Here is a 17,363-nt window from a genome sequence, read left to right on the forward strand (position 1 = left end):
CCAAAGGCAGCGTAGAGCACCAGAGAACTTGAGAGATTCAAGCCATCCCTGAGAGGATCTGTTGGATTAGAGAGGTCAAAGCACTGGTAAGGAAAAGAGTTAGTGCACACTAGTGGCTTGGGGAATCCAAGAACCACCCTGCCAAGCAAATCTGTTTGAGGAGACTCATATTGAGCTCCTTCATTGTAATAAAATAAGGCCACCATTGAGAGCTAGAACGGAGATGTAGCCCTCGAGGATAGGATGAACTCCTTATTAAATTCTTGTGTTCTTATATTTGCTTACTGTATTTCTCTACTGTTTTCCATTTCAAGTGTCTGTCTCATGGATCCGTTGCCTAAATAACATAGACACACACCAGCACATGAGTCTGTAATACCTTCATTAAATAAATCTTTAACTAAGATCAAACCTTGCAAGACTTCTATCAAGAGTGGTTAGGGAAGGTGTATCTTGTTAATCAATCATACATATTATGGGCAGCATGATAGATAGTATCTCCTTTTATAGACAAAGTAACAAAGCAAGAATATGATGCAAGAGAGTTGTAACAAAAATGCATTTACAATCTTGTGAAGATATCAAGAGATCGTTTGTAGTGAATCTCATCACCCGAATGGTTGAGGAGTGGACAAGAGATTTTTTAGAAGAGTTGCTGGAGGAAAATGCCGCAATAGTCTCATCATAATTCAAAGAACACAATTTAAAATAAAACAATATTGAAGAATAGTTTCATTCTTCCAAAAGTTCAAAGCGTCTCAATCGAGAATACTCCAATTTTAGAGAACGTTACAAAGATGAACCCATTACATATGTTACAAGATTAGTAAACTGTTACATTGTCTGCGTTGGCAGAATTGACATCTATCATAACGCACGAATTTGACTGGATTAAATATGCAACGTTAAAGTCTGGCAGCGGTTGCAGAAATGTGAAACGTTAATGTCAGAAAGATAATAATGGGCAGTGGATATTCACTTGGCAGGCGACATATTATATTCCACAACTATGATGCATTATAGATTATTATTGATGGTGCAAAAATGTGAAACGTTCATATGGTGTTGGAAAGTTCTGACCAATTTTTAGTGCGATATACAATGGGAAACATATATCCAGCATTTACTGTGTTATACAATTGGCATCGTATTGGACAATGTACTGTAAGCATTTACATGGAATAGGGTTACTATATGCACAGTGGAAGTGGTTACATGGTGCAACGTTACTTTAGATATGGAGCATTTATTGTCATGCATATGTGCTGAAATAATCATTGAGATTACCATCATTCTTCAATTTGGAAACTTCTGATCCTTGTGTGATGTTGGATCCCAACAACCTTCAATGTTTTTCTCCTCGTGTGTCTTTTCGCTTGTTTCATTCAAGCTTAAGGTCACCCTGGTAAGCCCTTCTTTTCCTGCAGATTGTACATACTTTAGATATCCTTCTCGTCATCTAATCGTCGTCGTGGTTTTAAATGGACGTTTGAATATCACCGTGGATCCATAGAAAAAAAAAACAAGGTTGAAGTGGCCTAGGAAGACCCTGTTTTCTAAACGCGAGACAAAACTAGGGTAATCAGAGATGTCTGAATTCCGAAGCCTCACAAGCTTGACTTCTAGATCAAAATCATTATTGTGGCAGGAGGATTGACTGAGTTTGTTGCAGCTGTATACATTTACACAATGCGAGTTGTTGGAAGCACTGATGAATTGCAAGCTGCAATTGAAACTTTTGAGAAGTAGAGCCAGGAGTCTCTGCCCAAAACCTGAACATGACTTTTTTAAACCTTGAGATGGTGTCAGTGCCTAGGAATGATTTTTAAATGAGATTGTCATGCTCTGAAGAAAAAAATTCTAATCGTCATCGTCCCTTGGATAAAAACTTGGCAATCACCATGCCCGTTGAGAATGAGAAGTTTGAAGTGTATGGAGAGGAATTTTTAAATGAAGGTATGGCCTTTCTACACGGGCTAAAAATTTGTAAAGGTGGCAATTCAATGCATGAACTGAAGTGGAAAGAAAACGTTTTGATGGGCGTTATACAACGCTGAGTTGATATTAGGGTTTTGTGCCCTACCTGCGTTAAGGTGGTAAAGTTGGATAAATTGGGTTGGACCAGTGTTACAGGATGGTGCATTTATTTCTTTCTTATACTGAGTTGTATATTAACGTCTACAACGGTTAACACTCCTATATGTGTGGATGATATATGGTGAATGAAATACAAATTTATATCATTATATAGGTGACATATCATTATTGGCATTGTTACTGTATACACACAACGAACGCCACCACCGAGTTAAATGCATCGCAGGTCTTTGAAGGCGTATCACATTATTCTGAGACCGTCACTCTTGAATAATACATCAATTAAGAAGTTGTATAAATGGCATATATGATAGCTTCTCTACAAATTCCACCAATAAATGGAAAATATTTGGGAGATCAAGAATGCTTGCATGGAACGTATTACTCATCACTTGTCGATTCCACAATAATCTGTAGAAGTTTTGTTCATGCAAATGTTTCAAGAAGACATATATATGGTTGGAAGTTTTTGACGAAGGAGAGGAAAACTAAAGGCAAAAGTGATAGACAACTTATCTCTGAGTCACATTCAGGACACTTGCATACATTTGCATCCATGGGAGAGAGTAGTGTCGGAGATCCTGCTCAATCATATGATGAAGATTCCCCTGTGAGATTGTTTACATGGCCTGATTCAAAGAGTCCACGAATATGCATCTTGGGCGGTGGATTTGAAGGTCTTTATACTGCTTTACATTTAGATTCCTTGATGTGGCCTCCTGATAAGAAGCCTCAGAACTACTATTGAACTCTTCTGTGCTATTTATCAAAGATAAAGTGAAGACCATATGCCCTTGTTATGGTTCAAAAGGCAATGGATTACAGACTTCTGGCAATGTTGGAGCTTCTTATCTTGAAAGTGGAATGAAGGTTGAATATGACTTCCAGGTTATTGCTGGCACTTGGTGCTGAGGCAAAATTGGATGTCGTGTAAGGTGCCTTAGAGTTTGCTCAACCATTTTCTACTTTGGAATATGCCATAGTTTCAAAGTGGATTGTGTGGGTGTTGGCGAGCAGCTTGTGAAAGAGATATTGGAGAAAAACTTAGATCCTTGGAGCAGAAAAGGTTTGGAAAGAGAGAGTCTCCTATTCATGTCATTGTGGTTGGATCCGGATACTGTGGGGTTGAATTAGCTGAAACTATCGAAGAAAGATTAGCAGATCAAGGGAAGGTCCAAGTTGTTAATGTAGAATCTTTGGGCAGCGATCAATGTCCGACCTCTTTTACCTTTCAGGTTTCAAAATTTAGGGGAGATGATGACTCTTGGGAAGAATGATGTAGTATGTGCGCCAACCTTCATAGAGGACTTAATTCCTGATGGCCGTGTAGTAAATATAACAAGGAAGTTGGCTTACTTGTATCGAATGCCTACGAATGAACAAAGAGTTAAAGTTGGGCTTAGCTGGCTGGAAAAATCTAGCATTGATTACATTGCAGATTTGCAAAGTGCCATTACACAAGCTTTGGGAAGTTGAATGAACAAAGAGTTGGGCTTAACTGGCTGGAAAAGTATAGAATTGATTCCATTGCACATTTGCGGAGTGCCATTACAAAATCTTTTGATGAGACTTAATTATAAATAATATCACTCACTCTGGTAATCCCTAAATTTAACATGAACAAACAAGGAGATTTGAAGGGCTCAGTATGAAAAATCGATGATTCCTTCAAGTGGGTGAGGAGATCTTTTACTTTTTAGAGCTGTGGACCTCAAATCATCTATCCAGAGCACTTTAGGCATAGTCGATCTTGGAAATTGGCTCAATGTAGATACATTCTGATTACTTGAGGCAACCAATATTAACACATACCTGACCTTTACATCAATGTCAGCTACAGTAATGATCAGAGAAGGATTATGGATTCTGAGAATCCCTTTCATGCTTGCATAGGTTGAATGGGTGAGAGAAACATTAGAATGTGATGATTCTGAAATTGAATTAAGCTCCAAATTAAATATTTTGAAGCGTCTCTCTTGGAAAACTGCTTTTGGTCATCGTAGATCCAAAGAAGCCTCTTCACATGGGCATAATGAGCCTCTTCATACAACAATGAATGCTTTCTTTCCTACAATAGATCATAATTTTTCAAGGAGAGGAGCCAAGACAACAACTTCATTCACAGAATGACCATAAAACATTTCATCTATATCTTGAGGATACATTGCAGCCCATTGTGTGATGTAGCCATGAGAAAAGACTCTCTACCATTGATCATCACTAATTTTCACTATATCCTTGTGAATTACAGTGGTCTCTGAGACATATGCAAGTCTATGATCATTATCTCCCCATGTTTCTTTGTCCTGTGGGTTTGTTGGAAGAACAAAAGGTCCAACATTTCTGTACTTTTGAAATAGGTAGCTGCATCAAAGGGTTACAATGGCATGGTATATAATATTTGAAAACGGAAATTTAAGAGTATGCATGCATATATAGGTGCTCCAAAGCCATCATGTGACAAAGGTGGGAAGACGTTACTCCCTTTGAAGATGATTGAAGCTCCAAAGCCATCATGTGACAAAGATGGGAAGACGTTACTCCCTTTGAAGATGATTGAAGGCTTTAAAATTGTTGATATCATTTGTGTGTGTTTTTTTACAGAGTCTGCCCTGCATTGATTAGTATTTGAACCCTCGAATTGATATTGAAAGATTAATTCGAAAGATGCATGGAAGGGTTTTCTCTTGGAAGATTCAAAATTCTTTGAGATGATCTCCTCAAATACACAATTAGTTTGAGCTTATGTCTGTCAAGATTGAAGGAGGAGCATGATTCACGATGGTCGGGATTTCTGCATGAATGTAACTAGAGTATGATCGTTTTATTGGAGAATGGTGCCTTATTAAATTATTGCATTATTTCTTTAAATGTGCAGGGGATATTCAATAATGACGGGATGAAAGAATCACTTGGGGGAATTTCTTTAGACATAGCACTCACTTCTAAATAGAGAATGTATTGATGATTTTATGTAGTTGGTCCTCTCCTATCAAGAATCTATTTCTTTGTCTATGTGCCCCACAATATTTCTTACAGTATGTTATTTGTTTACTCCAACTATCCAGAGATTTTATTGGAGATCACCTTAGAATTAGTTATGATTGTTGAACCTATAATTGCTAGAAGCTTCAAACTTAACCGACTTATGCTTGTCAAATTATTTTTTTAGAGAATGATCACTTCTATGAACATCATTGTGGGAAATTTTTCTTTTTAGACCCCCTTGCCATTGATGTCAAAGGGGGAGATAATCATAAGGATGGAGGCTAATTTATCAATACTCAGGACAAAAGGGGGAGGATTAGTGTTTTTCCATCAATGCCAAAGGGGGGATTGTTGGCATTGTTTTCATTGATGGTAAAGGAACAACACAAGGGCAGCAAGCAAAGGAGCAACAAGCAAGGAGTAGAGGCAAGGTATGCAGTAGCAAGGCAAGAGCAACAAGGTATGTAGGAGAAAAGCAAAGGAGAAGCAAGCAACAACAAGCAACAAAAGAGAAACATCAAGGAACAATGAAGGAGAAATAATAGGCAAAGGAGCAGCAAAAAGGAACAATGAAGGAGTAGTAAAGGCAGGGGAGCAGCAAAAAGGAACAATGAAGGAGTAGCAAAGGCAAAGGAGCAGCAACAAGGAACAATGAAGGAGAAATAACAGGTAAAGGAGAAACAACAAGGCAATATATACACTAATGAACAAGATCAACAATGCAAAGGAATAGAAGGAGGAGGAGGAGTTATGATACATTGAAATGTTTTGATAATGTTTAGATTGCTATTATTATTGAAGAATTTGTTGTGATGTGAAATTGGTTGATTGAGCTGAATTGTTGTGATGCAAAGGCAAGACTCCAAGGCAAAGGCAAAGATTGTTGTGATGCATCAATGATAAATATTGGTATTTGATGTTGGCATCAGGTTGATGCATTTAATGATTTCATGTGGCTAAAATTAATATTGGATGGATTATTTATTTTTGTGTTCTAATATTCAAGATATGAAGAGTTTGGAAATGAATGAGTGGAAGAAACTGAGTAAATCCTATTCACTTCATATTCCTATGTGGGATACAAACAACCAGCAAACAATCTTTATAAAAGATGTGATTTTGGAAGGCATTGAAGAGGTTAGAGAATTGAAGAATGAGAGAGATTTGATTGAACTATTATGCATTAGTTACCTGGCACTTATGAAGCTGATGTGAAGCATATTTGAAGGGAAGAAGATGTCAAAATGAAGATGGAGATATGCAGAATTTATGAGCAGATAAACCATCACATTGTTATTTCTTGTTTGCATCAGAGGATGGTAGTCTCCTTTCAAGTTGAGGCATGATAAATATCTAGTTGGAGTTGGTTAAGGTAGGAGCCTGCTATGGGTTGTAGCCTATAGAAAACATATGGGAGTTGGAGCTTCCTTGCATGTTGCAGCTTGCAGAAAATTGAGGTAGCAGCCTCCTATAGGTTGGGGCCTACAAAAAATCAAATGTAATAAGGAGTAGGAGCTTGCCTTTGCATCACAACAATAATAAAATTGTGGTTGTCTCCCTTTATGGGTTTCCACATATATCTGGTGTCAATATGCATTATTATTATGTGTTGATATGATGTTTTAGTTTGCTTATTAATTGTTGTTCACATATTCAAATTGTTGGTCATCTTTTGTTAAGATGCTCATGTAATGGTTCAGTTAGTGAGATTGAAGAAAATAATTTAATGTTCATGAATATACTAAACTGATTCACCCCCTCCCATTTTAGTCAAGTTTTCATCAAGTTGAGTTTTTCTCTTATATGACCCGACCTCCAAGTTCCAATTATGGAAGTGGGGCTACCAACCAGAAACATACTACCATCCCTCAAGGACCCCAGATCACCCAGGTGTCTGACAACCACCCCTGGTGATCAATCCCCAAGATGGAACTTCTTTTTCTCAGGCTTTACACCCCAACCGTAAGCATGAGACACTATGCATGCAGTTGGAAGGCTCCAACCACATGCATGAGCCTCACTCCATGTGGTTACAACTGAAGTTTTCTAGTTTAGAGTGTGCAGTTACGAGATTAGTGCCACTTTTTCAAGGCTAGCATACAACCCACTGCCCAGAAATTTTCATAATAAAATCTAGGATGATAAAAAGTATGTATAATGAATACTAAGGCTATATCTTGCTCAAAACATGGTAGTCACGTGATAAACATTTTGTCAAACACATGGTAAATATAGTAGTTACATGTCATGAATGCATATCTGATCATGATATTCTTAACTTCATCAGAGAATCATCAACAAGGATCAATTCCCTCTCAAGCTAGCTGCAATGACACTTGTTATCCCATGCAAAGATTAATCATTCAATAACTTATCAAATCATGAGCAAGATCCATAGCAAGAACACATCATTCAACCATGCATATAACCAACATATAACCGGAATAGAATCCATGAAAAACCAACCATAAGATCAAGATAATAACCAATACACGTGCTCATTGATCACAATAAGAAAATGACTCATATTAATATATGCAAAAGGAAACTGAGTCAAGGACTTCCACATAACACCCAACCATGGATTGGGTTGTGTTAATTCTAAGATTTTTCTATGTCGAATGAATTACTTTAGCCCAATTCAATACTTCAATTAGAAATATCTTTAATAATAATTAATCTTTTCAATCATAAATAGTTATTGAAGATAGAACAATAAATGCAATGATAGAGGAGATAATCAACAAGAGACACCATATTTGGTCAAAGACCAAGGAAAAACCCCACTATGGGGGAAAACCCTTTGAATTTCTTCTTCTATTAGATTGTCATAAAATGTTTTAGCAAAGAGTACAATGAGCACAGTACAATGTCATCTAGAAAAATAACCAAATAACATTCATAAATATTCTTCCATCATCAATATACATCAGAGACAACTTTTCATGTCTTCGGTCAACCGTATTCAACTTTGGTCAACTGTAAAATTTCAACCCTACTTTCTAGTCGTAGGGAGGAGGAGTTGTGGGAATGACTGGGAGATTTCAGTCACTCCCTTGAGCCTATAAGCCAACGACTGCAACCAAATTTATCCTTTGACAAGCTAGTGAATGTAAACCAAAACCATAGAAACATGTGCGAACTTCGGATCCTGTAATCTCAGACCTTTGCGAACTTCTTTTGTCAACCTAACCTCAGACTTGTGCGAACCAATCAATGAAATAAGAAGAGGAATATTCTTAGTGATGTCCAAATGAGATTGAGGTCACTTGTATTTATAGGCTTCCAAGGATGACCAATTTTCCATTAGGGGCAACCTGTCCAAATGTGCATGTGTGGGATTTTCTTCATAAGTACACTTTCCCTTGTCCAGATTTGATGATTTTTAGGATGATTTTGGTCCTCTCGAAAAGAGGAATTCAATGCAATAATAATATCCATAAAATGAGTCGTCTAAAGTGGAATTTGACCCTAGTTTCCAATTTAACACTCCCTCTCAATTAGGGAGAATTCCACCTGCATCATGTCATGTGTATCTTGTCGTCATATAATGTCCCATCTCTACTCAACTCTATTTGTTGAAGAATTCTCCAATATAAAGAAGAAGAATCATTGGGGAGCATCAACTACCACCCTATATAGCATCGGAGAGAACATCTCAATCCGAAATAATATCAGGGAGCACATGTCAACCTGAAACCACATTGGGGAGCATATCTCAACCTGGAATCTCATGGGGGAGTTAAGTATCTCTGACCTCATATCAAGAAATAGGTGAAATAGGGGAGCACATCTCAACCCATCCTATTACCCACTGATCTTCCCATCAATGCCCTTTAAGGGTAATGTGGTAGAACACTTGCATTATAATTTGAGCTTGGGCTAGATACCCGACTTACTAAAAGGTAAGGATCACATGCCCCAAGCCTCCTCAACCCATTGGCCAGACTGGGAGGGACAATCCCAACAAGCCCAGCTTGTGAGTATGATGCTAACTGGGGTATACTCTACAAATACCAAGACAAGGGAGCAACATCTCCAACCCTATGGGTAATAGATAGGGGTGATACCCTATTGTCTAGAGATCCCTCAACCTCAGCAGCCCTTTATCTCAATTCCACACCCTGGGAGATCAAACAGGGGGAAGAGCTAGCTCAGTGTCCTCGATCAGCGATGCCCCCTATCAGGAGGGGTAACATCTGTCAGTTCAAGCTACTCCCTGAAGACCAAGAACTTTCCTTTCGACAAAGCCTTAGTGAGAATACTTGCAATCTGCTCGTCAGTCGATATATGATGGAGTCTAGTGGCTCCTCTATACACCATGTCTCGAATGAAATGATATCAGATCTCTATTTGCTTAGAATTGTCATGAAATACGAAATTATATTCTAGACAGATCCCACTCTTTTTTTCACAATATATCATTGTAGTTTCCAAGACCTACTCGAATAGCTCTCCAAATGGCTTCCTCAACCAAACTACTTCGCAACTAGCCATGCTAGTGGAAATATACTTTGCCTCAGCGGTACTCAGTGCTACAGACTTTTGCTTCCTTCTCATCCAAGATATCATGGCAGGTCCAAGGCTAAATTAACATCCAGATGTACTCTTCCTGTCGACAACATTTCCTTCCCAGTCAGCATCTGTGTATCCATGAAGTCAAACATCTCTAGCAGAATATCTCAGACCAAGTGTGATTATCCTATGAAAATATCTGAAAATGTGTTTGGTGGCGATCCAATGTGCATGGAGAGGCTCAATCATGAATTGACTCAATGTGTTCACTACATAGCATATTTCTGGATGGGTGTTCACCAAGAACATTAGAGCCCCAATCAATTATCTATATTTGGATGGATTCATGAAATTAGGTTCTGTAGCTTCTCCATATAACTTCTTGAAATTAATCTCCATCAGTGTAGGTAGGGACTTGCATTCTGTCATTTTGTATCTCTCCAATAGCTTCACAACATATTTTCCTTGTGAAAGGAAAATCTTACTGGGCCTTTTCTATACCTCAAGGCCTAGGAAGTAGTGCATGAGTCCAAGGTCCTTCATCTTGAATTCAGAGGCTAGCTCCCTCTTACACTCGATCATCAGGGGCTCACTACCTGTCAAGAATAGATCATCAACATATAAAACCAAAATAAATGACATGACTTGGACTACCTTGAAGTAGAGGTTGGGATCGACATTGCTTCTAGTGAATCCCAACTTCACCAAATAATTGTCTATGCAGGCTTACCATGCTCTAGGGGCTTGCATCAAACAATGTAATGCCTTCTTCAACCTACAAACATGTGTCCTCTACTTCAAATCCCAGTGGCTACTCAACGTACACTTCTTCTTGTAACATACCATGAAGGAATTTTGTCTTTACGTCCATCTGATGAAGGGTCCATCCTTGACTTGCAACGAAGGAAACTATCAAATGAATGGTTGTATATTAAGCCATAGGTGAAAATATATCGTCATAATCTTCTCCCTCTTTCTATGAAAATCCTTAGGCCATGAATCTTGCCTTGAATTTCTCAATGCTACCATCAAATCCATGTTTGATCTTGAATATCCACTTTGAAGTCATCACGGATTTTCCCTTTGGTCTTGGCACGACATCCCATACATGATTCTTCATAATTGATTCATATTCGTTGGCCATAACATCCTTCCAAACTTGTTCTTTCATAACTTCTTCAAAGGTGGGAGGTTCAGCTTGAATCATGGTGCTCATGGCTGCAACATACCCCTGGTATCTACATGGCTTATTGTTTTATCTAACTGATCTTTGAATGGGAGTGTGTCTCTCATCATCCTGTAATGTGTCACGAATCTAAAGTGGCCTCTTCCTGGCGGGAGGATCACATGGAGGAGGATCTAAAGGATCCATGGGATCATCGACAATATATGTCTCATATTCGGGCATGGAAGGACCATCTAAAATATCCATGTCATCATTCTTCTCAGGAGGAGGAGGCGGAGGAAGTTCCCTTTATTTCCCAAGGGCAACATCTTCATCAAATGTAACATCCCTACTAATTTCAAATTTCCTTTGACCAAGAATATATATTCTAAATGCTTTAGAATTTTCACAATATCCAAACAACATACATTTCCTTCTCGTGGCATCCAACTTGTTTCTTTTGTCCTTTGGCACATGAAATTACACGGGGTAGCCAAAGATACAAATATTGCTAACATCGGGCTTGATACTTGTGAACATTTCTTTGGTAGTCTTGGTGTCCAATGCTTGATGAGGCACCCTATTTTGAACATATATGACAACATTTGTTGCTTCTACCCAAATGAACTTTGGCAACTTTTGATCACAAAGCACATCACGAGCAACTTCTATAATGGACCTATTCTTTCTTTCAACCACTCCATTTTTTTCAGGAGTATAGGGAATACTTGTCTCTTTCTTGATACCTTCCTTCTTGCAAAAATCAATTAACTCCTTTGAAGTGTACTCTCCACCATTGTTAGACCTGAATATTTTGATTTTCTTCCCTGTTTGATTTTCAATCAAAGCTTTGAACTCCTTGAACATTTTGAAGGCTTCATCCTTGTGCTTCAAATAAGATATCCATGTCTTTCTTGAGAATTTATCAATGAAGGTGATGTAGTAGAGATGGCCACCAATAGAGTGCACGGGCATCGAACCACATATGTCGGAATGAATGAGATGGAGGATGTCAATTGTCTTGTTCTCACTAGAGGGGAATGGTCCCCTTGTCTTCTTCCCACTCGCACATCCTAGACATACTCCATCATGTAGGGCTTGAACCTTGGAATCCCAGAGATCAATTTCTCCAATTTTGGAAGAGCATCATAATGTATATGGGCCAATATTTGGTGTCATTTATCGCTTAGATGATTAGTATCATGGACCAATGTTAGAAGAGGTTTGCCAGTGACTCTATAGATTCCTTCAAATCTTGATCCCAATGTGAATGCATCTCTCATAGGTGATCCAATGGGCCAAGTAAGAACATTTCCTTTGATGATGATAATCCTCATCCCTTTGTCTTCCAAAGTGGATATTGATACCAAGTTCTTCTTCAATCCTAGCACATACATCACATCATAAAGAAAAATAGATTCCCTAGAATTCAAATGAAATTTGGCGAACCCAAAGCCTTAGACGGGATGAATGGAATTGTCTCCAAGAATAATTTTCAAATTTGTCTCCCTCTCTATCAAATTAGAGAGAACTTCCTTATACCCAGAGAAGTGATGAGTTTCCCTACTATCAAACAACCAACTATCCCACGAATCCATATGAGAAGAAATAATAAGGGAATATATAAGAATATATTCATATTGATTTGCAACATTACTTTCATACGTGGAGAATCTTGAATTCTTTTGGGGATGATGATCTTCTTCATGATCACTTGGAGCATCTCTTTTGAATATTCTTTTATCTCTTCCATTGCGATCATTCCTTCGGTCATCTTTTATTTTTCAATCATCAAACATGTTATTCTTACTTCTAGTGTTGTAGCATGGACCATGGTTCTTCTCGAGGCATTCTCGAGCATAGTGGCCTTTCTTATGACAATTGTAGCATTCAATGTGCAATAATTCCTTCCTTCTATTTGAATTTCAAGGAGGAGGCTTTCTTGAATTTAATGGACCTCCTTTTCCTTTATTCTTCTTCTTGTCATGAGCGATGAATGCAACAGGCTCTCCCTCTTCATGATTTTGAATCCTTCCTCTTGATATCATCCTTGATTCTTCTTGAGTGAGATTTCCAACAATCTCATCAAATGAAAGGAGGATATTATTTTTTCTTATAGTAGTAATAAAGTTTTCCCAAATAGGAAGGAGACCTCTTAGAGTCACAATAACAAATTCCCTGTTAGGAACAGATTCCCCAACTCTTTGCAATTGATCTCTAGGACGTGATATCCTCATAATGTATGTAGGATTGCACAAACTCTCCTTTTTTCATCTTGGTGTCTTTGAGTTGATCTTTCAAAGAGATGATTTCATTCAACTATGATCTCCAACCTGGCTTTCTATGCAGCAAAATTGGATGAGTCAACCAAATTCTCATTTTCCGTGAAGAAGGAAAACATCTTGACTTGACTAGATAGGCTCCTTCAATTTCCAAATATGATTGCTTCAATGCTTGTCTCACTTTGGGCTTGTCCTTCACCTTAGCTCTGATACCATGTTAATTTTTAGATTTTTCTATGCTAAATCAATTACTTTAGACCAATTCAATACTTCAATTAGAAATCTCTTCAATAACAATTAATATTCTCAATCATCAACAATAATTAAAGATAGAATAATAAATGCAATGATAAAAGAGACTGATCCAGATTTAAACAGGAAAACAACAAATTACAGACATAACCATGAATACAGAGATGTAGCAGAAATAATACTTCATTTCATTAATGTAAAATGCTGAAATATGCTTACAAACAAAAATGGGAATAAAGCAGCTAGGGCGATGGTAGCTTATCTATGAGAAGAGATGTGGGGGCTACATGCCTCTGAATTGTCTTACAATGAGGCTTGCAGGCCTATTTATTGTTGAGAAACAATGGAAAACCCTAAACATCCAAAAATCTAACCCTAGGAGATGAAGCACCAAACTATGGGCCACGTTTGGGTTAATTGGTACATCAATCCCGGGGTCATAACTTTGGCATACGATCTCCGTTTGATGTGCACAATACCTCGTTAGAAAGATCTATCTGAGGACTACAACTTTTGAGTGAGAAAAATTGGCTCATGGAGCCATGTTGCTCCCAGTTTTACCAAACAACGTCGTTTAGGGCCTCAAAATGGCTCCGGAAGTTCGGGACACGAAAAATTGCCAAAAATAGTAAATTGTGCTATAAATAAGGAAACTGAAAAACTGAAAGAGATAGTTATGGGGGTCCAAGTGGGCTAGGTGGGTGGCCGCCAACATCCACCTAGATTAGAGACAATCAACACATCAACAAGAGACGCCAGATTTGGTCAAAGGCCAGGGAAAAACCCCACTACGAGGGAAAACCCTTTAAAATTATTCTTCTATTAGATTGTCATAAAATGTTTTAGCAGAGATTACAATGAGCCCAATACAATATCATCTAGAAAAATAACCAAATAACATTCATAAATATGTTTCTAGCATCAATATACATCAGAGACAATTTTTCTTGTCTTCAGTTAATGGTAAAATTTCAACCCTACTTTCTAGCCGCATGGAGGAAGAGTTTTGAAAATGACTGGGAGATTTCAGTTGCTCCCTTGATCTTATAAGCTAACGACTGCAACCAAATTTATCCTTTGACAAGCCAACAACTGTAAACCAAAACCCTAGAAACATGTGCGAGCTTTAGATCTTGTAATCTCAGACCTTTGCGAACTTCTTTTGTCGACCCAACCTAAGACCTATGAGAACCAATCAATGAAATAAGAATAGGAATATGCTTGGTGATGTCCAAATGAGCTTGAGGTCACTTGTATTTATAGGCTTCCAAGGGTGACCAATTTTCCATTAGGGTTGACCTATCCAAATGTGCATGTGTGGGATTTTCTTCATAAGTACACTTTCCCTTATCCAAATTTGATGATCTTTAGGTTGATTTTGGTCCTCTCGAAAATAGGAATTCAATGTAATCATCATCTCCATCAAATTTGAAAATATATCTTCTCATTTATTGAACAAGATGATTGATTAAACTTGAAAAAGTCTCTTATTTATTGAAGAAGGTGATTAGTTAAGTTGGAAAATATCTCTCATTCAATGAAAATGGTGGTCGATTGAGTTAAGGAGGAAAGTTCTATGAGTCAGACAAAATTTATAATGTATGAACATTCATGGTTAACTCTCCATCTCTTTGAATGTTTAATCGCTCCAAAAAATTATTTATAGGAGAAAAAATTGTGAAAGTTGGTTGGTTCCTTTATGAGAGTTAGTCATTGGAGAGCTTTGAGAACCAATGGTGAGAGGAGAGACATAGCTATAGCATATTGTTGGAGGTGATAAGTTTTATTGCAGAATTTTCGTGTGCATGCTTCAACAAATGGTTGATGCAGGTTTATGAAGACATTTGATGGAGGAGATTCTCGCTACGTTGGAGATTGGATGTTAGCATATTTTATACAACACACTTGTATTGCTAACATGGTGTATGTAGGAGTTTACAACTAAGCAAATCATGTTTTATTTCATATGGTTGTAGCATTGTATTCATATAGCTTGTATGGTCGTTTTGTTGATACACGATTGAGTTTTCGTATTTAGATTTGTTATACTATTGATTGAGTTATGTTGAGAATATATATGTTGGAGGATTGATATGTGGATTGTAGATTTATATATGGTATTGATTGTGTTGAGATGATGTATTGATTGCGGCTAAGATTGTGTTGGAGGGCATATATTGAAAGTTTGATATATGAGTAGATTGGTTGTAGCAAAGAGATTGTTATATGTGCAAATTGTTATTGTGAGTCCAATTTGAAAATTGATGAAAAGAGGCTCATTGTTTTGTTGATTTGAGTATATGGGCCCAGTGTGAAATATTTTGAAATGGGGTCCATGAGATGTGTTGAAGGTTGGGGCTTTCAGTGAGCAAGTGGTGGCTTGCATATTTTGGGTGTAATGACATCCTTCAGGTAGTGGACCGAGAACTTGGGAGTGTTTGACTTCCATCTAGTTGTGGCTAGATAGCCTAGTGTTGGTTGGGTGAGATTTATTGGAAGTAATATCTTCCAACAGGTGTGCCCTATAAAGTCGAGGGAGTGGTGGCTTCCTGTAGGTGGTGGTCTGCAAAGTTCATACATGTTGTTGTTTAAAGCGAATAGTGACTTGGATGATTGGCAACTTGTGGCTTGCACACTGGTGGTGGCCAGTGAATCAGATGTAAAATTAATATGATAATAGAAGAGACGACGATGAAGACTATTTTTCGCCGATGGTTTTTACCCTTGTGCGTTCTACCTTACATCTGGTGTCTCTATGTGTGATTGTGCCTTGATGTGTTGTTGATCTTATGTTCATGTTTATTGATCTTATTACTTATGGTTCATGGTTATTTACTTATGTAGTAGCCGCTCATGTGGTTTACTCGTTCATATTTACATCTTCTCATATCCTATGTTGCTAATGAACTACGAATGAATAGATGAATTGAGGTTTGTGATAAGAAAGGTGAAAATTTGGTAAAATTGGTCATAAGACACAATATTGATTCACCCTCCTCCCTCTCAGTATTGTTCAAGGTTTCTAACAATCACTCCTTAGTCACACTCTAGGATTCCTTTTCTCTGCCTAGAATCCTAAGTGCAACATTGTAGCTCATTGGTTGAACCCGTTCAAACTTTATTATTTTTATCTATTCTATCTAAAAGACAATAGTTGTGTATTTCAATTAAACATTATTTTTTTATCCATTTTATTAAGTAAAGAAAATTATGATGATAATGGTATTTGTTGAAAATAATGTATTAATTGGAAATAATGATAATTATTTTTTAAAATGTTATTTAATATCAAAATGATTTTATTATTATTTAAAAAAACAAATTATAAAATAAATAAATATATATTATTAAATGAAGAATAAGTTAAAATAATGTTTATTTTTTATATAATAAATTTTATTTTATTTTTAAATAAATTTAATTTTATATTTTTCCAAAAAGTATTTTATTTAAATTTATTTTAAAGTGTTTTATATGCACTTAAATTTTATAATTTTATTTCAAAATATCTTTCATAATATTGAACTTCTTAATTTTATAAATCATAAAAAATTACAAACTTGAAAGATTTTTGTTGATATTTTTTAAATAAAATAAAAAAGATAACTTTTAACTTGTTTTGAAATTCCATGAATCAATCATAATTATATATATAATTTTACAAGAAGCTAATATCTTCATTCAGCAAAGCAGATCTCCTAAACCAAACTTTTTCTCCGACTATCTTCAAAAGGACGAACACAATAGATCTCGAAGCTAAGACACCAATGTCCCAAGAACCAGAAGAGATAAGGAGATGCAAGATAAAGAAAGTTGGAAGACCATAAAAAAAAAAAAAAAAAAAAAAGCTACAACACCAATCTCGCCAAGAAAGACGAGGAGCCAGATAATTAAAAACTAAGAAAATTATAGGTCCGATAAACCAATTTGGTCTCAATAGACGTTAACCACCATCATCATCATCATCATCAACAATATTTATAGGCAAGAAGTTATTATAATTAATTATCAAAGCATTATAATAATAATTATCAAAACATTATAACTCATTATGTTATTAAAGA

The 17,363-nt window shown here is 36.8% G+C and overlaps 1 pseudogene; it reads left to right on the plus strand.

Moving 5' to 3' along the window:
• The first annotated feature begins 2,115 nt into the window (after positions 1-2,115).
• LOC149212529 (alternative NAD(P)H-ubiquinone oxidoreductase C1, chloroplastic/mitochondrial-like) lies at positions 2,116-3,374 on the plus strand (annotated as a pseudogene).
• The last annotated feature ends 13,989 nt before the right edge of the window (positions 3,375-17,363 follow it).

The sequence above is a fragment of the Pinus tabuliformis genome, chromosome 1_1 (assembly GCF_031772625.1).
Source record: "Pinus tabuliformis cultivar Carrire ecotype Pingquan chromosome 1_1, CPIR1, whole genome shotgun sequence".
In the NCBI taxonomy this organism is placed as follows: Eukaryota; Viridiplantae; Streptophyta; class Pinopsida; order Pinales; family Pinaceae; genus Pinus; species Pinus tabuliformis.